Source organism: Callithrix jacchus, chromosome 11, assembly GCF_049354715.1.
Source record: "Callithrix jacchus isolate 240 chromosome 11, calJac240_pri, whole genome shotgun sequence".
NCBI lineage: Eukaryota > Metazoa > Chordata > Mammalia > Primates > Cebidae > Callithrix > Callithrix jacchus.
In genome coordinates, this window is record NC_133512.1 from 92277600 (window position 1) to 92300932 (window position 23333).

The following is a 23333-nucleotide window of genomic DNA, read 5'->3' on the forward strand; positions in this document are numbered from 1 at the left end:
CCGTGCTGTGCCCAGCCCAGTCCTGACATCTGTTTTCAATGCAGAGACTAGGCACCTGGTCCCCTACTTGTCACCCATCATAGACAGAGCCCTGGCAGTGGGGACAGTGCTGCTAGGTTCTTCCTGAGTAGTCACCAGGAAACTGAAGTGTGAGGCACCCATGCACCAGGTGGGCAGCACTCCAGCTCCACAGGAGCTTCTCAGGTAACATTGCAGAGCTGGCATGAGCAAAAGAAGCCATGGAAACCAGATGCAGGTCTTTCAGGAGTCCTTTTGGAGGCTCTGCCTGTACCCGGTGTTTCCCCTCTAGGCCTCGTCTACGCCGCAGCCCTGGGGGCAGCAAGGACCCTGGAGCTGCATACCTTCCCCAGTTCTGCCAAACCCGGGCAGGGTTTGGCCATGATTCTCAGCTGCTCAGCTCCTGGAATACCTTTGTGTAAAAGAAGGTACAACCACACGACCTCGAGGACTGACCCCAGGGAGCCCTCTGCACCTGCCAGCCCCTGTCAGGGGGGTTTACAGGCTTGGGGCAAATCGAGCTTGCACACACTGTCGGGAAGGATCCAGGCAGTTGCTGAATAAGGGCTGAGCTCGAGCGAATTATTAAGCAACAAGACAGATTTTCATGTGTATCTGGCTCTGATTTGTATTTTTAGCATGAAACACACACACACATACACACACAGACACACACACACATGTGTTTTCGGGGAAGGGCTCCATTTCTCAAAAGCCACCCTTAGGATGATGTGTCTCCACTTCTCCACCTGAGCCTGGCACGATGGCCTGGGCCTGCAGGTGTAAGCGCATGTCAGAGTCCCCTGTGAACTCACAAACCCCACGGCTGCTCCAGCTTCATTCACACCAGGCATCCCAAGGCTCGGGCTCTGGGAGCAGAATGGGAGCATCCAGCTGCGTGGGTCTCTGCAGAGGGTCCCAAGGCTGTGCCAAGGACCCATCCTGTGCTCAGGCAAAGACTCCACACGCCTCCTGGACTGCTCAATTTCAGCCTCAGCTCTTTTCTTCTTCAAGGAAATCACTGTCAAAGTGTTGTGCAATTGAGATTCAGGAGCCAATGAGACTTTAGAAAGATGCTTGGGCCAGGAGGTGGAAAGAGGGATGAATTTCAGAGTGATGTTAGAGTCCCAGACATGGCTCTGCCTGCCCTTCCCCTGAAGAAGTGGCATGTAGACAGCCAGCACTCAGCTGAGGCTCAGCAGTGAGATCAAGGCCCTGGGGGCCAGTGTGGGTATGGGCACCCTGGAGATGCTGGCACCTCTCAGATACACCATGCACTGCAACACCCAGCCTGGGGTAAAGTCAGCATGTTGGCTATTTAACCAGGCAAAGTGGCGTCAAATCATAAAACCTCTCTCCAAGAAGCTTTCAGGAAATATGAAAACATTCACCTTGTAGAACTGGAATTGCAATGAGAACTAGGTTCCTTCAAATAAATATAAATATTCCCTGTGAGAAGAGAGATATAAGGTCTGGGAATAAGAGGAGATAGATAGATGGATAGATAGATAGATAGATAGATAGATACAGATAGAAAGGATAGATAGATAGATAGATAGATAGATACAGATAGAAAGGATAGATAGATAGATAGATACAGATAGAAAGGATAGATAGGATAGATAGATACATAGATAGGATAGATAGATAGATAGATACACATAGGATAGATAGGATAGATAGATAGATACAGATAGATAGATAGATACAGATAGGATAGATAGATAGATACAGATAGATAGACAGATTCAGATAGACAGATAGATACAGATAGAAAGGATAGATAGATAGGAGAGATAGATGATAGATACAGATAGAAAGGATAGATAGGATAGATAAATACAGATAGATAGGATAGATAGATAGATACAGATAGAATAGATAGATAGATACAGATAGATAGATAGGATAGATGGATAGATAGATACAGATAGATAAGATAGATAGATAGATAGATACAGATAGATATGATAGATAGATACAGAAAGAATAGATAGGATAGATAGATAGATACATAGATAGGATAGATAGATACAGATACGATAGATAGGATAGACAGATAGGATAGATAGATTAGATAGATAGATAGGAGAGATAGATAGATAGATACAGATAGGATAGATAGACACAGATAGATTCAGATAGATAGATAGATAGATAGATAGATAGATAGATAGATAGGATAGATAGATACAGATAGAAAGGATAGATAGAATAGATAGATAGGATAGATAGATAGATGGATAGATAGGATAGATAGATAGATACAGATAGAAAGGATAGATAGATAATAGATACATAAATAAATGACATAATAGACAGATGATAGATAATAGAGATAGATAATAGATAATAGATATGTAAATAGATGATAGATACATAGAATGTACATAGCAGATGATAGGAGATAGATACAGATCGATGATAGATAGGATGGGTGGGTGAACGGGTGGATGGATGAGGATAGATGGGCAGGTAGATGAGTGGGTGGATGGATGGATGGATAGGTAGATGGATGGGTGGATGGGTAGATGGGTGGGTAAGTGAGTGGGTGGGTAGGCAGGTGGATGGGTGGATAGAAGGATGGATGGATGGATGAGTGGATGGGTGGGTGGGTGGGAGGGTGGATGGATGGATGGATGGATGGATGGGCGGGTGGATGGATGGAGATAAAAGAGGAGCCTTGCACAAGTCACTGGTGTCACTGTGTTATGAACTAACTCTTACAACTAATTCAAGCTTTATACCTGAGGTCCAAAATCGACAACATCAAAATTATGAATTCCTGCCAGAAACGAGAAACTGACTATAATGTGGGTTTCCACAAAGCTACTTAAGCAAAGGTTGGGGAAAAGCTGGGGAGTCTGAAGCACTGGAACCCTGGTCTGGCTTTGCCTTCATGAGCCATGTGCCCCCATCACTGTTCCTAGCCGCAGAAGCCTGGTTCTCCTCCTGCAGAGCAGCATTGCCAGCCCTCCCAGCAGCCAACGCCACCCTCCCCTCACTACAACAGGGGTCACAAGCACCTCAGGCCATAGGAATTCCAGCCTAATCCCTGAGTTCCCTTCAAGCATCCTGGAGTTCCTCCAAATCCAGGGCTCCTGTCTCAGGGCTCCTCTGTCTTGGGGGTTCCTCATGTGTCACACCTCCAAGAGGTAGCCCCGCAATCCTGGGTCTGCTGCTGGGTGTATTCCGCTGACCATCTTAGTGGCGCTGCTGATACTCCGTGGTGTCTCTCACCCCTGTTGGGTAATGACTGGTGGACTCTGATGGTCATTTGGAGGCATCCCAGCTTCCACAGCAAGGCATCACCAGGTCTCCCTTCTGACTTCCTAACCCATGTGAAGAGGGGTAAGGGTCTCCACACTCATTCCCTCTTTCCTACTGAATGACCCCAGCACTTTGCAGGCAGCTCTGTGCACAGATGCCTTTAACCTGAGTCTCCCACTTCCCTTGCAGCTGGTGATGCAGCTACATCCAGGGGCAGAAGGGAGGGGGAAAAGGGACTTCTGGAAACTTCTGACTTTACTGATTTGGGTGCCTTTTTCTTTCTTCTCTTTGTTTTCCTCCTCCTTCTTTTATTTTTCTACTGCTCATTCTTCTTCTTCTTCTTCCTCTTCTGGAGAAAGTGGATGTGAGGCAGGAAGTGGAGCAGCCATTTTGTGGCATGAGGCATTTGTGAGGAAGAGAAAATTGAAAAATAGGACTCAGAGTGCGAAGCCACCACAGAGGTGCTGCTCTGGCCCCAGCTGCCACCACCTGGTGATTGCACCTGATGGCCAAGCCACTGCAGTGAGGTCCCTGCTGTGTTTACCCACACAGTCCCTGAAACAGAAAGGGAACCCTTTCCATCTTGGCAGAACAAAGCGCTACATGAAAATAACTTGTCCCTGGGTTTCAGAAAACTCAGTAAGCATTAGACTTAGTACTTTCAGGCGGCCAGAACAGAATGAATTTTGAGAAGGGCTTCCACTTTGCTGGAAGTGCTTTAGGGCACGAGCCACCAGCAGCTCGGCAGCAGCGTGAAGATGACTGAGGGGCTAAAACTAGGAGACGAGGTGTCGGGAGAAAGCCACTAGGAATGATCCAGAAAGCCTCCTTGGAGAAGGTACTGTTTGTGACAAAGCTTATTGTAACTGGAAGAGGCCGGCAAAATTAGGATGTAACAAGTCCTATTAAGAGAGGGCACGCCTGTTTGCTTACTCTATGGGTGCAGTCAACTCAATTTATCCAAAATTCCAGCAAACAGAAAGAACTCATAAAGATTATTTCTGTCTACAGCTGTAGACCTATGCAACGCTAATTGGTGTTTATTAACACATCTTTGGGGAAACAGAAAAACCCCAAAGGACCTTATTATCCAAAGAGTCAATTACTTCCAAATTGTTTGGATGTTAAGAGTAAGTTAGTCCATTGTCAATTCACATTCAGGCTGGTATTTGTAGAATAAATGAAGCTGCTGCATGTTCTGTTCAGTCTGTTAATTACGTTTCCCACAAACTTATCCCTACAGAAAATCTGTGACTAGATAGTAATTTGCTTAGATTCGGTCTGCATATTAAATGATCATCTGCTTTTTCCTCCTTTCTTTTTGCTTTATTTCTCTTTTGTTTTCCTTATTTATATTCAGTTACTTTTTCCAACATCCTAAAAAGCAAATGTCTTCTGTAATTAATTTCTAATAGGAGATCCTATAGAAGGTTCATGTAGGAAGTCAACCTTTTTAGCCCAGTTCTGCAGAATGTCCTCGCAAGCTCAACTCTGTCATAATTCAGCAGGCATTCATGTCAGAGGCAAATTCATTTCTGGCGAAATGGGAGAAAGGATTATTTTGGATTCATGAAAAATAGAAGGACTTTGCTCAAAATTGCTAATCTATAATAGATTTGTTACTGTGAGTTTTTCAAAATCAGGTTATAACCTAAAAGCCATGGGCTGATTATCTAGCATTTGACTAGCACAACCCAAGTCAGCCATCCTTTCTCCCAAACTCCCAGCACACAGGGGACTTGGGATGTCAGAGAATCACAGCATCTTAGTGTACAGCACTGAGAACAGGTATGAGCCACTGCTGCTGTGCTGGCTAAACCCAGAAGGATAACGAATATTTCAACAAAACACCCAATCATGAACACCAATGCCTCTGACAACAGGCAAATGAATTACTTACACAAATGGGAAACTGAAACTGGCTAGTGGAATTTTCTGATACTAAAACATACAGAGGAAAAACCCTTGGATACCAGTTTCACTGAGAACAACCCAATTCCATAGAATGCCAGACACACTTCAGTGACCACCCCTGCTTGCTCACAAGGCGGCCTGTTCCAGGGGACTCTGACTTCCGGCCATGTTGGGGCTTTCTTCGTCCACTGCCCGAGTCCCGTCAGAGCCCACTCAGACTCAGCAGCAGCAGTCTGGAGGCGGGGCCTGGGTGCTTCTCCGTCTACTCTTGCCTCTTCCTCGCCTTAGCAGTCTGACTCCTTCTCCCTCTAGCTTCTTCAGTAGTTCTGCATATCTTGCAATAATTAAATAAAGTTGAATATTTTTCTGTGTTTGTATCATTCGGAAGTTATTCTTGTAATATGCTTAGAGCTGAATAGTGGCTTAGATATCACTCATTTCAAACTCTTCCTTTACGCTTATGAGAAAACTGGGACCCAAAGAAGAGAAATGACTAATTCAGAGTCACACCGATAGAGGGTATGAAGCCGAGACTAGAATCCACATCTCCCAAAGCCCATGGTAATAATTTTTCTTTATACCACCTTATCTCAATTGTACTTTAGGATGCAAGGGAGGTATAATGTGGCTCGCTGCTTCAATGGCGTTAAAGAGACTTCTGAACCAAAGGTTAATATCAGCGGGACTTTGTTACAACACAGGTTTTTAGCCACCATATATTTGAATCTGCATGATTTAAAATCCACTATTAAAAAAAAAAGTTCCACCAGGTGCAGTGTCTCACGCCTGTAATCCCTGCACTTTGGGAGCCTGAGATAGGCAGATCATGAGTTCAGGAGTTCTAGGTCAGCCTGACCAACATGGTAAAACCCAGCATCTACTAAAAATACAAAACTTAGCTGGGAGTGGTGGCATGCACCTGTAATCCCAGCTACTCAGGAGGCTGAGGCAGGAGAATCACTTGAACTTGGGAGGTGGACGTTGCGGTGAGCCAAGATTGTGCCACTGCACTCAGGCTGTGCAACAGACAGAGACTCCATCTCAATAATAATAATAATAACATTCCATTCTTCAAAACAATTAAAAGTATAGTTACCATATAATGCAGCATTCACACTTCTGGGTATATTTACAAAAGAAGTAAAGGTGGGGTGTCAAAGAGATACTTGCACATCTGTGTTCATAGGAGCACTAGTCACAACAGCCAAGAGGCTGAAGCCACCCAAGTGTCCATCGATGGATGGATGGATAAGAAGACGTGGTCTCTATGCACAATACAATATTATTCAGCCTTAAAAGGAAGGAAATTCTGACACCTGCTACAACACATAGGAACCTGGAGGACGCCACACTGAGCAAAGTGAGCCAGACACGAAAGGACAAATACTGAGTGGTTTCATTCATACGGGGTCCCTAGAACAGTCAAATTCGTAGAAACAGAAGGTAGAATGGCACGTGGCAATGACCGAGGCATGACAGACAATGGAGACGTGTTTCATGGGTGCAGAGTTCTCGTTTTGCAAGATGAAATGATTCGAGATGCCCACTGCACGACAATGTGAATAGACTTTACACTGCTAAACTGTACACACGGTCAATTTTTGTAGCATGGCTTTTTTTTTACAATTACATTTAGAATTTTTAAAGAAACAATATTCCCTAAACATAACCTTCAGCTCTAGGTAATACAGCCCCTGATGCAGACATACTTGCTCAGAGAAGCATTACAATGTGAAGTGCAATTTTTCACTGGAGTCAGCTATACAGACGGCCAACAAGCAAATACAAGGAATGTCTCTTTTTCTTTTCAAATGTCACCAAAAGAAATATTATTGTATCACTTTTCTGGGCTCCAAATCTGCTGAGAAGAAAGCAACTCTGAGACCTTTCTCTCTGCTGCATAACTGAGAACTAATTAAAGTTTCACCGAGAAGGCTTTCGGACAGATGGCTTCACTATTTTAATTAAGTATATGTATTAGACTGTTGGAATTAATATATTTGACACGACAGACGTTTTCTGTGCTCATTTAGAATTTTCAGTCATTTACTCTCTATATGGTATTGGAATTAGGGCCCCTTGTGAATTTTATTCTGTCCAGGTTTGCAGTTTATTTATCTTTTGTCATGTTACACTTATTACTGAGTAGTCTCAAGTATAATATGTGCAAAGGAAACTTTAAGAAAATAGAAAGTGCTTTTCTGTGGGCATGAGAACAGCTTTTAGTCAGGATGAGCCATTTAGGGACCACTAATTCAACTGTAGCATCTTGTGACTCCAGGACATTCCAGGAGAGGTTTCTCAGCATGTGCCTCCATCAGTGTCCTCCTCTCCAGCCTCAATGCCACTACCAGATTTAAAGGCCTTTTGTGAGCACACCACCCTGAACCTCCTCCAGGCCCTGCCTCTCATTGCCCCGTTCTCTCCGCCATCCTGCTACTAAACCTTTCTTCTTAAACTCCTACTCTATGCACTGAACCCTTATTTAGGAGCCTGTGAAGTCTCCACGCCCCCAACCACAAGCCTGAGCTCCTCCTCGTGGTTCCCAAGCGGCTGGGCATTCAGCCCTCCTGCACCATGAGCATCGTGGCCTCCATGTCATCACGCTCCTCCTCATTCCATGCTGGAGGGACTCAGCCCCAGTCGCAGCATGCACCCCCTCCTGGATCCTCTCCCACCTCCTCACCCCTCCTCACACTTCCTGAGCAACGACACTCAGTTGGCGCACCCCTGAGCATCCGCCCAAGAGACGGAGAAGCACGTGTCCACACAAAGACTAGTAACAAGGGTCTATGCCATCAAAATTCATCCTAGAAACAATGCAACACATTCAAACCGAAACAATATTCAAACTGGAAACAATGCAAGCATCTGCCAGGTGAATGGATACGTAAAAGGTGGTTCCTCCCTAGTGGGTTACTCCTCATCAATAAAAAATACTAAACTGCCGATGTCTGCTTGGACATGGATGAACCTCACACTGACGGCGAGTGAAGAGCCAGTCTCAAAAGATCCCGGACTGCCTGATTCCATCCACACGAACATCCAGAAAAGGCAAATCCGTAGGAATGGAAAACGGGCTTGTGGTTGCCTGGGCTGGGGTGACAATGGAGATTGAGTACAAGCAGAGCTAGGCCTTTCTGGGTGATTGAAACGTTGGAAATGGAATTGGAGTACCAGTTGCATAATTATACATACCATTGAATTATACACTTAAAATAGGTGAAACTTACAGTATGTGAAATCGTTATCACCATTATTAATGCAAAATATTTTTTTTTTGAAGGGGGAAAAAAAGAAAAGAGGGAAAAAGGAATATTACTTCATTCCTAAAATGGGTTTCAATAATGGCAGATCAATATTTTGAGTGTTTAAAGTGGTTAATGCATATTTTATGTGTTTAAAATGGAGACCTCTATTGTGTTTATTTGTTCTGGCTCTGAGTTCAAGTCCTGGATATCGTTATCAATTTGTTGTCTCGTTGAATCTAAATCTCATTATGTGTCTTATGTATCTGGGTGTTAAGATCTCTTATTGTTGCATTAATCCTTTTACCCTTGCATCCTTGTAGCTTTGAAATCTATTTTATTAAGTGTGAGAATTGCAACTCCTGCTTTTTATTTATTTTTGCTCTCCATTTGGTTGGTGAGTTTTTTTCCATCCCCTTGTTTTGAGTCTTTGTATATTTTTAGATATATGGTTAGATTTTGTGGATAATGTATATTTTGTGTGTTTAAAATGGAGAGCTCTATTGAGTTTATTTGTTCTGGATCTTAGTTCCAGTCCTGGATATCATTATCAATTTTCTGTCTCGTTGAATCTAAATCTCATTATGGGTCTTATGTATCTGGGTGTTAAGATCTCTTATTATTACATTAATATTTACCCTTGTATCCTTGTAGCTTTGAAATCTATTTTGTCAAATGTGAAAATTGCAACTCCTGCTTTTTATTTATTTATTTTTGCTCTCCATTTGGTTGGTACGTTTTTTTTTCCAACCCTTTATTTTGAGTCTATGTATATCTTTGGATATACCGTTAGATTTTGTCTGTATCTTTTGATTGGGAGATTTGGTCGATTTAAATTTAGGGTTGCTGCCGTTTGATATTAACTGGCTATTTTGTCCTTTCGTTGATAAAAATTTTTCTTTATGTTAATGCTCTTTACTTTTTGGTGTGTTTTTAGAAAGGGTCATACTGGTTGTTCCTTTCTGTGTATAATACTTCTTTTAGAAGTTCTTGTAAAGCAGGCCTGGTGGTAATAAAATCTCTGAGTACTTGCTTGTTCCTAAAAGATTTTATTTTTCCTTCAAATGTAAAGCTTAAATTGGCAGGATATGAAATTCTGGGCTGAAAATTCTGTTGATTAAGTATATTGAATATTGGCCCCCACTCTCTTCTAGCTTGTAGGGTTTCCGTTGAGAGATCTGCTGTAAGCCTGATAGGCTTACCTTTATGGGTAACTTGATCTTTCTCTCTGGCTGCCCTTAATATTTTCTCCTTCGTTTTGATCTTGGTGAATCTAACGATTACGTGCCTTGGGGTTGGTCTTCTTGAGGAATATCTTTGTGGTGTTCTCTGTATTGCCTGGGGTTGAATAGTGTCCTGCTTTGCTAAATTAGGAAAATTTTCCTGGATAATGTCCTGGAGAGTATTTTCCAGCTTGAATTCATTCTCTCCGTCACATTCAGGTACACCAATCAAGCGTATATTAGGTCTTTTCACATAGTCCCATATTGCTTGGAGACTTTGCTCATTCCTTTTTATCCTTTTTTCTCTATTCTTGTCTTGTTGTTTTGTTTCATTAAGTTGATCTTCGACCTCTGATACCCTTTCTTCTACTTGATCCATTCGGCTGTTTAAGCTTGTACATATTTCACTAAGTTCTCGTGTTGTATTTTTCAACTCCATAAGTTCATTTGTATTCCTCTCTATATTGTCTATTCTTTTCAACATTTCATCTAACCTTTTTTCCAAGTTCTTAGTTTCTTTACATTGGGTTAGAACAAGTTCCTTTAACTCCCAGAAGTTTCTTATCATCCACCTTTTAAAGCCTACTTCAGATAATGGAACACAGTCCTTTTCCATCATGGCTTGTTCGGTTGCTGATGAGTCCTTTTCCATCAGGGCTTGTTCCGTTGCTGATGGGTTCTGATTTTGAGTATACTCGGCCTTCTTAGACTGTTTTTTTCCCTTCATTGTAGATGAACCGCCTTTCTAATTAGGTTTCTGAGTCGAGGTCCGATTTATTGATTCCCAATGCTGGGATCCGAGCAACCCACTGTGGCGGCCTAAATAGCAGCGATAAGACTGATGGTGCTCTTCTGTCCGGGAATCTCTGGTCTGGTTTCCCTCCTGAGTCCGCAACAAGCAGCTCTGACTTCCCGGAGCTCCAAATTCCGGTCAGTAGGGGAAGCAGTCCCGTTGGCTCTGCATGAAGAGCTGCTGCGCCAAGACGCCGGCAAAACCGCTGCGGCGGCCACAAGAGTCGCACTGGTGACCCGTGGGGCTCCTCCACTGGGAATCGGCTGATCGGTGAGTGACGAAAATTCGTCTAAAAGTGTGGCGTCGTCTCGTTCTCTGGGCTTTCACTGGGAGCTACAATCCTGAGCTGTTAGTGGTCGGCCATCTTGCGCAAAATATTTTTTAACTTTAAAATATGCTTTAAAACCTGGTAACTGGTAGGTGGGTGTGGTGGCTCACTTCTATAATCCCAGCACTTTGGGAGGCCAAGGCAGGCAGATCACCTGAGGTCAGGAGATCGAGACCATCCTGGCCAACATGGTGAAACCCTGTCTCTACTAAAAATACAAAAAATTAGCTGGGCGTGGTGGCACATGCCTGAATCCCAGCTACTCAGGAGGCTAAGGCAGGAGAATCGTTTGAACCAGGAGGCGGAGGTTGCCGTGAGCCAGGAATGTGCCACTTTTCTCCAGCATGAGCAACTCAAAAACAAAACAAAACAAAAAACCCTCGTGACATTCTTCCCCTTTCTACCACGTCCCTTCCATGAACTTCAGAAACACGTAGGGATCACACCACAGAAAAGTGGACTGTGAAGTCCTTCCCAGCTTGTGCTCGTCTTGTGGTTTGGGAGTTTATTTTCTTCCTGAGAAAACCATGTGAGAACCTTGAGTGTTTTACTTCCCTTTACTTTCTTCCCAGTGTAGACCCTAGTAGGGGCTCCAAACCATCCAGAGTCTGGCCCCACCCTCCCTTTTCCAAGGTCAGCAAGAGCTCAGCTGTGGTCAGGTTAGGCACTCGGCCACCGCCCAGCCATGGTCAGGTTAGGCGCTCGGCCACTGCCCAGGCTGCCTTCCCTGTTTCTTTGGTTCTTCCCTGCCTGGAAGCAGACAGCCCACATCCCACCTTCCTTTCTCTCTATGTGAAGCCAAGCCGTTCCTCAGCCCATATGAAATCACACAGTCTCCATTTTCTGACATCACCCAGCACTCCCCTTCCCCCGACTTCTGGGAGCACTCACCGCACCTGGGGAGCAGGCCCAAGCGTGAGGGGCCCTGGACCCAGCTGAGTCTGCACTTCTGGATGTTCCTGGAGCACCTGGGAGGAGCCTGTAGGAGAATCTCTGTAAATAAAGTCGACTGCTCATGCTCCTCAGCAGCCTGCCGACCCAGTCCCCGGAGGCCACACGCTTAGGCTCAGACCCTGGAGGTCGTCTGGCCCCACCCGCACCTCGTGTCTCATTCCCCTGCATCGCATCCTCCAGGTGGGATCCCACGGTCTCTTCTTGACACCCCCACGGGCTTCTACTTTTTGAAGCAGTCCATTCCGATTTGGGAAAGCTCTTGCTGATGGAAACTTCTTCCCCGTCTGGAGCCCACCATGGCCCTCCAAAACGTCCCATCCCCTCTGCCTGCTGTCACGGAGCTGCCCTTAAGGCCACACAAAATGAGCACAGCTTTTCTCGCTGGCAGTCCTTCCTGCCTCCTCAATTTTCATTCCTTCCATACAAACTTCAGAACTCCTCAGCACCAGGCACTCTCCAGTGGGCAAGCACCACCATCTCCACCTGTTACAGGGGGATGCAAACGGCAGAGCCCAGTGACCCACTGCAGCCTGGCCAGCCTGAGCAAGCGGCACCACTGCAGGCCATGCAGGTGTGGGGCTGTCCTCACTGCGGCCATGCAAGGAAAGAGTGACAGGGCGCTGCGCCGAGCCCACAGCCTCCATCCCTGAAGACACTCACTTCTTTTCCACCCCGGCTGCTTAGCTACACTCTCCCGCCTTGTTGTAGCAGCCTTGGAATTTGGGGACCTGAATCCAGAACTGTCCATGCCTCCCTCTCCTGCACTGGCAGGAGTACTGAGGCCAACAGACCATGAGCTCTCGCTTTTCCCTGCAGGGTGGCGTCCTGCAGCAGGCCCAGGTGCCCTCCCAGCTCCACCTTCCACAGCAGGCCCAGGTGCCCTCCCAGCTCCACCTTCCACAGCACTTGTGGTGATTTATCGACTATCATCAGTTATAAGTCAGTTTAGGAACAAATGACAGAAACTTGGTCTGACATAAACAAATGGGTTTTTATTTGTCCCATAGAAACAAGCCTGGAGATAGGGGAGGCCTGCCAGCGAGGTGGCCAGGGCCCTGCACTCCCCACGGCCATGTGCTCCCATCATCTGCAGGGCTGCCTCTGGGCACAGACCACTGTGGGCACGTCCCTCCAGCAAGGACAGAGAAGATGCTCCGGAGCAGGGAAGAGCTGTCCCAGAGCCTCTGCCTCCCTATTGGAGGAAGGGGCATCTGCCCGTGTTGTTCCGCCTGAGTGCCACTGCCTGGAGCTGGAAGGGAGCTTAGAAAACTGAGTTTTGGGAGGGCACGTTGCTCCCTGAGAAAATCAGCATTCTACACTTACGGAAGAGCGTGGCAAGATCGTGTGCTCTGCAGGCAGTCTCGGTCATAAGAAAGGCTGTCGGAGAGAGGAGAGCCCTGGGGCGCCCGGCCGGCGCTTGCTCCAGACCCGTGTGGGAGTCAGCTCGGCTGTCGCAGCAAATCCCACAGACTGGGCTGCGGATGGGCGGCTCACACACAGAAGTTGTTCTCACATCTCAGGAGGCTGAAGACCACCAGCAAGGGGTGGGCAAGGCCGGCTGCCTCCGATGCCTCCCTCTCTGTCTCCTTCCCTGGGTCCTCGAAGGGTCAGCCCTCTGGGAGTGTCTGTGTCCTCATCACCTCTTCTTATAAGGACACCGGTCAGATGGGATCAGGGCCCACCCTAATAACCCCATTTCACTTCAGTTATCTCTTGAAATGCCTTATCTCCAAATACAGTCACATTCTGAGGTGCTGGGAGTCAGGGCTTCAACATGAGAATTAGGGGGTAAACTTAACACAGCCACAGCAACTGAGGATGACCTCAGGCCCTGCTTGAGGCTGCCAGCCTGACCCAGAGCATCCACACAGGCACTCTGCAGACCACATTTATACACACCCCCATAACTATACGTGTTGGTCTGAACTTGTTTTTTAAGAGAACTTAGGAAAATCTAGATACAGTATGACCACAACCTTACCCGATCAAATAATTCTAAATAATCCTTTCTAGAACCATACCGTACACTGAGCCATCAATTAGATGGTTACTTTTTTTTTTTTTTTTTTGAGACGGAGTTTCGCTCTTGTTACCCAGGCTGGAGTGCAATGGCGCGATCTCAGCTCACCGCAACCTCCGCCTCCTGGGTTCAGGCAATTCTCCTGCCTCAGCCTCCTGAGTAGCTGGGATTACAGGCACGCGCCACCATGCCCAGCTGATTTTTTGTATTTTTATTAGAGACGGGATTTCACCATGTTGACCAGGATGGTCTCGATCTCTCGTGACCACCCGCCTCGGCCTCCCAAAGTGCTGGGATTACAGGCTTGAGCCACCGCACCCGGTAACTTCCATACTTGTTATCCGAATCTGTCATAACTAAAACCAAGTTTAACCTACATACCGGGAAGTGGAAAACTGTTCAGTGCCCAGAAAAAACTGACTTCATTATCTACGAAATACAGGTCCAGAGGTTCCTATAGCTACAGCCTTCTCGGGTACAAATGGCCCCAGCTTTTAGGATAAAATGCATCCCTGTAAATATGTCAGACACACTGCTAGGAGCCTGCGCTTCTGAATTCAGGTTCCAAAGAATGACAGGCATCATTAGTGGGCAAAAATTGAAGGAATTTTTTAATAGCTGCCAAAGGCTGAGAAGAAGCCAGGGCTGGAGGCTTCAGTGGGAAGGGTTCTCTCTCCACCTGTGCTCCCCATGGAGTGCCTCTCCTCTTTGCTGCTTCAGGCTCTCCGAGGCTTCCTAAATACCTGGTGGGCATAGAAGGCCTTGAGGGCTGGACCAAGCCTCTCTCCTTCCGCTCAGCATGGGGGCTGAGACGTCTGTCCTCACTAGGGTCCTGCCCTCTGAAAACGTCACTCTAAACTTCTTGGAGGGAACTGTGCTGAACACCCAGGTCTGGACAACTAAGGAGAAGAAAGAGGAAGAACAGACACAGCTTCCCTGTGTTTCCGTGTTAGGCTAAGAAAAGAAAAGGAAAAAAAAAAAAGAAGAGGTGAAGCCTCAGCTCAACCAGCTTGGATACTTACATAATGTATGGAAATGAAAATCTTGAGTTTTGGGTAAAGTCATGAAAATCTTGAGTTTCGGGTAATGCTCATGCCTGTGCTGCTGGCCCGGGTGTCCTACAAGCCCCATTCCTGGACTGCACACCCTGTTTACCTGAAGCCAAGTAAAACCCAGGCGAGGACCCAGGTGTCAAGGCTGCGGCTGCTCCGTGCAGACCACCTGCATCCACCCAGCGCTGAACACACAGATCCCTCTCGGTCTCCACAGAACTCGTGGTCAGGGCAGAGGGACACGTTACATATGAGTGCTTGCTTTCCTCCTGGGGAGGACAGTTGCAAACTGTTGATAAGGCATTCAGAACACATGGGATTTGAAACCAGGGTAAATTTAGTCCAAGATCTACCAAACAGTAGGTGATCGACTATGTTTCTTTAAGCTCTTCCTGAGTAAACTCAGTATTGTGAATATCCAAAGGGCTGAGTTTTCTGACATGAGGCTGGGCAAGTCCTGTAGGAGACAGAGTGGACAAGTGTGTCATAGTCCCTCAAACCATTGGACCCCCAGTTTCACTGAGATAAGACAAGCATCCTACAGAATGGAGAGGCACAGCATGCTCAATGCTTTGAATGAGCCCAGGTCACCCTGCCGAGGAGCAGACGATGACAGAGAGGAGTCACAGCATCAGCCCAGCTTTGGATGACATGGGGTATCTTAAAAGACACATTTAGTTCACAGAACCAACTACATTGTCCTCTGAGAAAGAAAAGAAAAATGTAAAAAGGAAGTCAGAATTTCTTCTTGAGAAGCTGGTCCCCTCAGGGAGCAGAAATGGGCTAAAATAGAAAAAGAAACTAAAATTAAGTCATTTAAGAATTTCATGAAAAAAGTAAGAGTCATCTTCATCAGTAACGATTTTGATAAAATTTCTTAAATACCTTGTTGAAGCTCCTTCCGATGTTACAAGAGCCCTGGAGAGGGGACAGACATGCCTTTGGCTGATGAGGAAGGTCTGGGAACCCGCCTCCGCCAAGGCTGCCACGCTCAGCAGAAGTGGACTTAGAGGCTAGAGCAGGTCCTAGACCCAAAGGTCTTTCTGGGAAAACTGTTAGACATGTTTCAGGCAAAGAAAAAGCAAAAGGGCATATTCACCTTCAACTGCTCTTCAAAAAGAGACTAAGAGAAACGATTTTACATTAGCAGAATCAAGAACATTAACAGAACTGAGAACAAAAATCGTGTGATCCTTCTAATACGCATTGATTTGCATTTGGAGAGCCATCCTTGCATCCTGGGATGAAAGCCACTTCATCATGGTGGATGATCTTCTTGATGAGCTATGGGACTCAGCTTGCATCTATGTTCATCAGTGATGTTGGCCTGTAGTTTTCTTTTTTGTTGTTGTGTCCTTATCCGGTTTGGGTATCATGGTAATGCTAGCCTTGTAAAATGAGTTGAAAGCTGAAAAGGTTCTGCACAAGACCAGGCCAAGGTAGGAGGAACACTTGAAGCCGGGAGTTCAAGACCAGCCAGGGCAACAATAGTGAGACTGTCTCTACAAAAAAAAAAAAAAAAGTTTCTGAGCAGTAAACAAAACAATCAACAAAGTGAACATACAGCCTAAAGAATAGGAGAAAATGTTTGCAGTCTCATTATCTGACAAGGGATTAATAAGCAAACTATATAAGGAGCTCAAATAACTCAACAGCAAAAAATAAAATTACAATATGATTTTAAGATGGCTCAAAGATCTGAGCAGATATTTTGTGACAGAAGACGTGCACATGGTCAACAGGTATATGAAAAAATGTTCAACATCATTAATCATCAGAGGAATGTAAATCAAAATCACAGTAAAATATCACTTCGCCTCAGTCAGAATGCTTTTTCTCAAAAAGACGGGGTATAACAGATGCTGGTGAGAATGTGGAGAAAAGGGAACCCTTGTTCACCACTGGCAAGATTGTGAATTAGCACAGCCACAGTGGAGAGCAGTATGGAGGTTCCCCAAAACCTAAACATAGAACCACCATATGATCCAGCAATCCCACTGGCGGGTGTGTGTTTAAATATCACATTTATTGCAGCACTCTTCACAATAGGCAACATATCGAATCAACACAAGTGTCCATCTGTGTTGAAACTGAGGTATAAATGAGGTATAAACACACAGTGGAATATTATTCAGCCATAAAAAGAATGAAATCCTTTCATTTACAGCAACATGATGTGAAGTGAAATAAGCCAAGCACAGAAAGACAAATACCACATGTTCTCACTCATATGTGGGGGCTGAAAAAGAGGACCTCATAAGATAGAGAGTGGACTGGGGGTTACAAGAGGCTAGGAAGGGCAGTGGCGTGGGTGGGGAAAAAGAGAGGCTGACTGAGGGTATAAATATTCATGCAGAAAAAAATCAGACCCTGTGTTTGATAGCTCAGTAGAGTGATTATACTTATCATTAATCGACTGTTTTGAAATAGCTTGAAGAGAATAATTCAGTTGTTCTTAGCATAAAGAAAAGGTAAATATTTAAGGGAATGGATATTCCCGTTGCCGCAGTTTGATTATCTGAGTGTAAATTATCACATGTGTACATCTAATAGGTGTCAATAAAAAGTAAATACTTATTTAAAAAGAGAATAGATGCCCGAGTTGTTTCCACCACTTGGCTAATATATATAATGTCCTTATGAATGTGGGTATAAAAATCTCTATTTGAGATCCTACCTTTTTCCTTTGTGTATATAACCAGAAGCGGCATTGCTGGATCCTATTCCAGTTCTATCTTTAATTTTTTGAGGTGTAACCATACTGGTTACATAGTGGCCGTACCATTTTACATTCTCACCAACGTTACGTAGTTTTCCATCTCTCTACGCCCCTGTCAACACGTTGGCTTTTTGATTAGCCATCCTATGGACATCAGGTGACATTCCATCGTGGTTGTGGTTTTCATTTATCTAATGTGAATGATATTCACCATCTTTCCATGTGCTTATGTGGCCATTTGTATATCCTCTTTGAAGAAATGTCTATTCGAGGCCTGTGCCACTTTCAAATTGAGTTACTTATTTTGTTGTTGTTGCTGAGATTTAAATGGTCTTTATATATTCTGGATATTAACCCCCATCAGATATATAATTTGCAAATATTTTCTCTCATTGGGTAGGTTGCCTTTCCACTCTGTATTGTGTACTTCACCATACAGAAGTTTTTAAGTTTGATGCAGTCCCATTTGCCTTTTTTTTGCTTTTGTCACCTGTGCTTTTGGTGCCATATCCAAAAAAATCATGCCAAATTAATGCATGAAGTTTTCCCCTATATTCCCTTCTAGAATTTTTATGCCTTTCAGTATTGTATCTAGTTCTTTAATACATTTTGAGTAAATTTTTGTATGTATGTAGTGTAAGGTCAGGGTCCAACTTTGTTCTTTTGCATGTAAATATCTAATTTTTCCGACATCATTTGTTGAAGAGGCCATCCTTTCCCCATTGAGTGGTCTTGGCACCCTCACCAAAGATCATTTGACCATATATGTGAGGGTTGATTTCTGAGATTGATATTCTATTCCATTTTTCTATGTCTTTGTGACAGTATCGGGCTGTTTTAATTATGTAGTTTTTTAATTACTGTAGTTTTGAAGTCAGAAAATGTGAGACCTCCAACATTGTTCTTTTACAAGATTGTTTTGGCTATTCAGGGCCCCTTGAGATTCCATGTGAATTTTAGAATGGATTTTCCTATGTTTGAAATAGAAATGGGGGTTTGACAGGGATTGCATAGAATCGATAGTATTGGCATCTTAACAATATTGTCTTTTGATCCATGAACATGGGATGTCTTTTCATTTATTTATGTCTTCTTTAAAAGCTTTCATCAAGATTTTCTAGTATTCAGCATAGTTTTAAAAACATTTTGTTTACAAGTCCTTTACCTCCTTGGTTAAGTTTATTCCCCAAAGATTATTTTTTAAAAAACAAAATCTACTGCATCTAAGCAAGAGGGAGCTCTTCCATCTTCTCCTTTCCTTAGTCAATGTAAAGTCTAAATAACTGCTAAATGGTATATAATTGTTCCTTTATAAGAAACCATACTTGCAGGTCAAAATAGCCTTCATAATTGTCTGTTGTCAGCTTGCTTCAAAGCAGCCCACTTAGATCCCAGCCCAAGGCCAGGACCACCTGGGACCGAGAAGACACATTCTCCAAAGACAACTTCCCCTGCAAAGATGAGCTGTGTGTAACTGTCAAGCATCGGAGAACTGAAGATGAAGGACTGTTTTGTTTTGTTTCATTTTGTTTTGTTTTGTTTTTCCAGCATGGATAATGCAATTAGACTGAGCCCTGAGATTGCTAATTACAACAGTCTCAATAAATACAAATAACTCTAATCCATCGTGCCACCACCAGGAGCAATTATATTTCAGGTAAGTCAGCTCAAAGGCATGACTAACTCCTTACAAGCAGCCCAAGTGTCCGTGGGTGTTGAGTGGCTATGAAACATCACGCCCTTCATCTCTGCCAAGGAGCAAGCTCAGGTGCACAGCTGCGTTTGGCTGCCAGGCTTTCCTTGGGAGAACAAGTGCTATAGTCCCAGGTCAGACTCCAGGCTGATCTCAGAACATCCAAGGAAGTCAGTGGTGGAGAGTGACCCGTCCTGAGGGCAGCGACATCATCTTGATGTCCGAGCCCTGCGAATTTTGGTTGAAGTTTCCGACGCCATCAGCCAGGCAGAGGCCTTGATGAAAGCTTCTCTGTCTAGCAGGCTCACCTTTCGCACAGCTGTACCTAATCCCTGAATCTCACCTGCACAGCCCAGCCAGCCCACACCCCAAAGGGATAAGGACAGAAAGTGACAGAGGCCCTGGGAACTGAGCAGGCAAAAGAGTCCTTTACAATTTCTCTTTGACACGAGCCAGGTGACATCCTGTAGGATGACCAAGACTTATTGTGCGAGTAGCTCACGAGCAGACACAGAATGCCAACGCTGGTGTGTCGCTGCATGAGCGCTGGGTGGGAGGAGAAGGCAGGCAAGGCCTTAGCCTTTGGAGCAGGAGTGGCCAGTCCTGCCAGGTGGTTGACCCAGGCAGTGGCAGCAAGTGACAGAGGTTCCTGTCCCAACCCCTCCCCCAGGGTTGCCCAGCCCTGGGAAGCCACCACTGGGGAAATGCTAGCACCCTCATGTTGGTGCCCCTCCTCCTGGGGTCATGAAGCAGCAACAAGCGGGCTCTGACCTCCTGAAGATACGCTGGAGAACAAAAGCAACAAAAGCAAGAGGAAGCAGCAAGATGGGCCTGAGTCCACCCCGTAGCAGGGAGCTCACCCAGGTGCTCCCTACAGAGCCAGAGTCTGTCAAACAGCAGCTTGGAAATCAACTGACAAGTTGCTGACCTGGGAGTTATCCACGGTCACAGGTAACTTGGAAATTGTAGCTCAGACAAGGCGCACATAGACCTATAGTGAGAGAAAAGGGGAGTCAGAAGGTATTTAAGATTTTTTAAAATAATCGTGATGTGAGCCTATCAGCACAGGTCCCAGGAGGTGGCTGCCTGGTGGGTGGATCTGATGAGGAGCCCACAGCCCCTGCTGCCCACAGCCCTCCCCACCAGCCTCAGGGCCCCCTCCCCAACAAGAGTCACTCCTCCCGACCGTGGGAAAGGATGAGATGCTGACCTCAGGCCCCTGCTAAAACCATGTCTCTCCCGGGAAGGGAGAGGCTGACTGCCACACCCCTGACTCCACTTACACATGTGAGGAGGGACGCACCACTTCCTTGGGTTCAAATCCCAACTCAGCCACTTACTGGCTGTGTGGGGGGATTAACGAACTCATCTGTATAAACCGCTGCTACAAGAGTCTGGCAGGCACGTGGCGGGCCTTACGCCTTTGTCTGCGGTTATGATTGTTACCATGATTAGTTGTCACTTAGAGAGAGATGCTCAGAACTCCCATGACAGCAGAATCAGCTAACACTGCCTTAGAATAGTCGGTGTCAGCGACAAAACTGGGGGTGTTCATGGAACGGGAAGGGGCCACGGTCAAGGGGACCTCAAAGAGGAGGAAATCAAGGAGGACCTGGGGAAAGTTGCCATCCAGTGGGGAGCCCATGAGAGCCCACGGTGGAGGGCCTTGGATGGCCCAAGTGCCTGCCGTGCCTCCTGGACCCCTGGCTCCTCCTCTAATAAGCTCTGCTGCCCTGAGCAAGTCAGACAACTCCTTGGAGCCTGGGTTCCCTAGAAGTCCCAGCCATCACCCTTTTAACTAAATGGAGACTTGCAAATCACCAGGACCTCCTTGGTCTCAAACCTTGGAGCCAGCAGGATATACAACCAACTGTGGGCACAGAGCAAGGCCACAGCTTGCCCAAACGGTGGCTGCTGCAAAATGTGATGTGAGAGAGACTGGCAAGACCCTCCTTCCCCAAATCATTCCTACGGATTTATCCTGCCACTGTCCGGCTTCAGGAGTCCCTGCCACATGCAGGTTTATACACAGCCACTCTAAGCCCCTCCCCTGGAACCTGTCTCTTACCTGGCTGAACTCACACGGTCCACATGTCCCTAACCCTGGACCTCAGCCTCAGTGCACCTCCTCTGCTGCACCCGCGCCCCCAGCCCCAGCTCTGCCACTTTACCACCTCCGGGTTTCCTGAACCTCCCCTTTCTCCCAGCCCACACCAGAGTCTGGACACCATTGGCCTGGTGGCCTCAGGGCTGGGTCCCCAGTAGGCTCCAGAGTATGCCCTCTGCTCATCCACCATCTGCAAAGACCCCCAAGCAGCCTTCTGTGAGGCTACACCCCACAAAGCTGACATTTGTCTTGGCTCCAAATGGCCGAATATTGGCAATTTCGTGTGGTTCAATCCATAAATGGTGGAGAGGACTGCAGAGTTCCTGTTTGGAATCCTCAGTAGCTCCGTTTACCAAGCTGCTTAGCTACCTAGCTCCAGCCTGCCCGTCCACACTACCCAGCAATGCCAAACGCACAGCTTCCAGAACTCTCCTTGCGTTTCACCTTGGCTGTGGCTTGGCTGTGGAGCTCTTCTGCCTGGCCATATCCACATGTTCTCCTCTCTCTTCCCACTCATCCTTAAGACCCAGCCTAGCTGTCACCACCTCTAGAAAGCCTTCCTTGACCAACCCTAGTCCACAGTAAGCAGTGCCCCTGTTCCTAAAGTTTCCCTGGGAATACTACTGCGTTGATCACATTGGCTTCGGTGATCTGTTTTTCCTTCCATTTCTCCTGCTCTAGTGTGGAACTCACAGGGAAGGAACAAGGTGTTCATATCCCCATCACCTGGAATAGCAGCCCTTGGTTAATGTGTACTGAATGAATCACAGGAACTGTTGGCCGGAGCTCATTTACGCTAGCATGTAAATGACTGATATGCATCTTTTCCTGAAAACAACCCCTGATGGGAGAGAGGAAGGGGAAACCCCAGTGGGCAAGTGAAGCTAGGGAAGCAGCCCCACCTGGAGAGGGACATGTCCAGGGAGCCAGGAGGCCCTGCTTCAACTCTGCTTATGAAGGTTGCTCCGTTCTGCATACCTCTTAAATGGCTTGGGTGCAGGGAATTGTGGTTCCTATTTGAACAAGTGAGAGGCCCTTAATACAGTTTCTAAATGGAAAGCTTCTCAAAGGGACTGGGCAGTGCGGCAGCTCAGGAACCCGGAGCATGGAAGCACTGAAGTGCAGCTGAGCAGGTGAGCTCCAACTGCCTCTGCTCCGAGCGGTTGGCTTCCCAGCAAACTGCCGTCCTGCCCCCACGCCCACGCGCACGGCAGACTGCCACTTCACACAGACTAATTAACAAATCGCAGGATGATTAAATCACGCAGCCCATGGTATTTTCCCAATTCCTCTCAGTTGAGACAGAGCATGAAAGTGAAATCAGAAGCTCTCCCCAGAGGGCCCGCTGCAACCGCAGGCTGCTCTTCAGAAGCAGCAGCAGTCGCTGAAGAGTCACAGCCTCATGCACTCCAGAGACCACGGGCAGCTGCCTCCATGGCCGTGTCCCGCCCCATCTCACTTCCCAGCCCTGGGCCGGGCTCTGGCCCCCAGGAGTGGAGAGCAGGTGTCGGTCACTGTGGCTGTCCTTGCTTTCTTTCCCTGGGTCTTGCCCCTTGTGCCAAGCTACTGGCTGCCCCGCTCAGCTCCCACCTACCTCCTCTCAGGGCACGGATGCTCCAAAGCCACCCCCTCCTTCCTCTGCTTGGCTCCAGGCATGAGCGCCTGGTCCCATCTGGACACTCACCAGCGTGGCTACCTTCTCTCCTGCTGGTCAAGCACCCCTTTCTGCTGGAGTTCATCCCTTCAGGGCTCTGCCCTCTTCTCTTTACACAGCAAACTGAGGACCCAGCTGCCCCTCGTCTGAATGGATTGTTGGGAGGGGGCTACCAGCCAGCAGCCCAGACAGAGCACTCCAGGTACTCTGTGACACACGGGCAGATCCCTGCAGAAGTGAGATGTTCTAGATCTTGGACAGTTCCTGACATGGCCATCAGGGCTTTGCTCTTGGAAGCTGGGTCCTCTGAGTTAGAATTCCGTGACAACATGGTACCCAA

General features: G+C 46.4%; 1 long non-coding RNA gene across 1 annotated transcript; it reads right to left on the minus strand.

Moving 5' to 3' along the window:
* Positions 1 to 726: 726 nt before the first annotated feature.
* Positions 727 to 22995, minus strand: LOC100395239 (uncharacterized). The gene is made up of 5 exons (XR_013523676.1): positions 22934 to 22995; positions 21301 to 21771; positions 20093 to 20223; positions 14594 to 14667; positions 727 to 792 (listed from the first exon to the last, which is right to left on the minus strand). It is a non-coding gene; the product is annotated as an uncharacterized LOC100395239 (long non-coding RNA).
* Positions 22996 to 23333: the final 338 nt, after the last annotated feature.